This window comes from Priapulus caudatus, unplaced genomic scaffold (genome assembly GCF_000485595.1).
Source record: "Priapulus caudatus unplaced genomic scaffold, Priapulus_caudatus-5.0.1 Scaffold865, whole genome shotgun sequence".
In the NCBI taxonomy this organism is placed as follows: Eukaryota; Metazoa; Priapulida; class Priapulimorpha; order Priapulimorphida; family Priapulidae; genus Priapulus; species Priapulus caudatus.
In genome coordinates this window covers 34,845-37,133 of record NW_014577926.1, presented here as the reverse complement: position 1 = coordinate 37,133, position 2,289 = coordinate 34,845, and the positions used below count along the sequence as shown (strand labels likewise).

At 42.1% G+C, this 2,289-nt stretch overlaps 1 protein-coding gene across 1 annotated transcript in view; it reads left to right on the top strand.

Moving 5' to 3' along the window:
- Nucleotides 1-2,289, top strand: part of LOC106814059 (RNA/RNP complex-1-interacting phosphatase-like) — a 33,326-nt gene that overhangs the window by 15,082 nt on the left and 15,955 nt on the right. The gene's annotated exons all lie outside the window — the stretch shown is intronic.

Here is a 2,289-nt window from a genome sequence, read left to right as displayed (position 1 = left end):
TACATAGCAGCTGCTCAGTGCTGTTTGTTGCTCGCACCAATCAAGCTCTTGTTTTGTGAACGTAAAACTCACGTTTGATGTGTATTCTTGCAACGCGCGCAGCCTGGACACTGTTATTTTTCTAATAAATTATATCACAGCTATTGTTTAGTAAATAAGGATGAAAGGATCAGTGATCAAGTGATTCAGCACGTCAGTGTGAAATTGTTCGCAGCAGAAGAGGTGAGGTGTCTGAATCGCTTGTTGGGTAGTGGAGTGCTGGTCTGTGAGGCATCTTACAACCGGTAATGTCACAACGGCGCATAATGTCACAGCGATGCATAATGTCACAAAATTGTGACATGCGTTGACCATCCAACGCATAATGTCACAACCAACGCATTATGTCACAACAGATTTCTCACGCATAATGTCACAACAGATAAATGCATAATGTCACAACTTCTTTCAGTGATTTTTGATTTCTGGTCTGTGAGGCATGTGTATGGCTATGCGCTTGCGCTGGCAGGGGTCACGTACAAACTATTTGGATGCAAGGTTTGGTCTCGGGTCATTTTATACGTGCATTTATTTGACAAATATTGACAAGTGTTAAATAGTAATTCAGGCTTCGAAGGTTTCAGGCGTTTTCTTTGAGCTTGTTCCGAAAATACACGGGAGTTTATCCAGAACATGCATAGAGTATATACAGGAACATGCATTAAGTTTATGTGGAGCATAACTAAAGCTCACTCGGAATATGCACTAAATTCATCTATCCGAAACATATAAAGTTTATCCAGATTATGCATCGAATTAATCCGGATAATGCTCCGAGTGGAACGTGCATAAGTTCACCCAGACCAACCATTGAATTTATCTAGAACACACAGCATCGCGTCCTTCAAATTCCCACCTCAAGTACATGGGATCCTCTCTTTCCCATCCTCCTATCCTATCACCCCCTTCTTTTATTCGTTTCCTAAACGTTTCTGCTTAAGCTTCCTTCCCAAGCTCCTAAGAATTCTGTCGAGCTCAGGCGTTTCACCCGGGCAGATCAGCGTGTAACCTTATAGTAGATAAGACTTAGGAGGGAGCGTTTCTCTCGACAGTGTCTGCGGGGTCTGGCTATCCGGTCCTATCTGCATTGTACATGTGATTTTATTTACTCAACAACAGCTAGAGTGACACACGCAAACACGCTCTCTGTTGATAGAGCAAAAAAACATCGATTCAACTCGGTGCAGTGAAGTGTGTTGATTTTGGCACAGGCCCGGTTAGGGGTTGGCGCATATGGATTGTCAGGAGGGTAGGGGACTTTTTGTGTGTGTGCGTGCGAGTGTGTGCGCGCGTGCGTGTGCGTGCGCGTGTGAGCGTGGGTGAATGGTGCGGGTGGGGTGGGAATAACCAAACTATCACTTAATTTGTTGCTTGTTTTATTAGATAATGTGGCTATTAGCAGTTGATTAGCTCTTTATATATATATACGCTTAAACACGTTTTCCCCACAATTTTCTTGTCGTACCTAAGTAACAGCCTACTGGCAAACGGTTATATCCAAGAGAATCTTTGGCGTTAGGGTTGGAGTTAGTGACTGACCACAGAGACAAGTAAGATAGGTGGCTGATAGCTTGCCATGAAGCTGAAATCACGAAATTCAAATGGCTAGTTCTCGGGTTTTTTCTCTATTTTCTCTATTTTCAATATGTGAAGCAAAGTCATGTCATTACACGTAAATTTGTCAGTTTTCGAGAGAAGCTTTAAGTCGAAACAATAAAAGTTGTAGGAACAAATGACTAGTATTAATACACCATGATGCGATAAGGTGTTATTTCAAGTAGTGTGTCACTGTGATGCGAGTTGCAAAATTCGCTACCTAAAAAACGTGGTTTGTTATAAGTGCAAGCACTATCGATGATCTACTATCACACGTAGAGTGAGCCGCGACGCCAAGATGTGTAAAAAGTTATCAGTATGCAAGCAAGCACTCGTATATCTACTAGAAGTCGGACTGCTCGGTCACTGGAACCAGTTGGTCGACTTTATTCTTAGCAAGCAGACACTACGATGGCATAGTACACCGTGGTATGCCATGGTTTTTCTTCCACGCCTGAATTTTTACGTACTCATTCCACATCTGATGCATGAATTTTCTTGTATATTATTTACTATTCTACTTAACTGGTGCAGTGCTTTCGGTGGGCATTTATTTACAATTTACTTATTATAGAGCATATTTATTTTTATATACCATTTGCGCATTTGTGTGTGTGTGTGTGTGTGTGCGTGTGTGCGTGTGTGCGTGTGTGC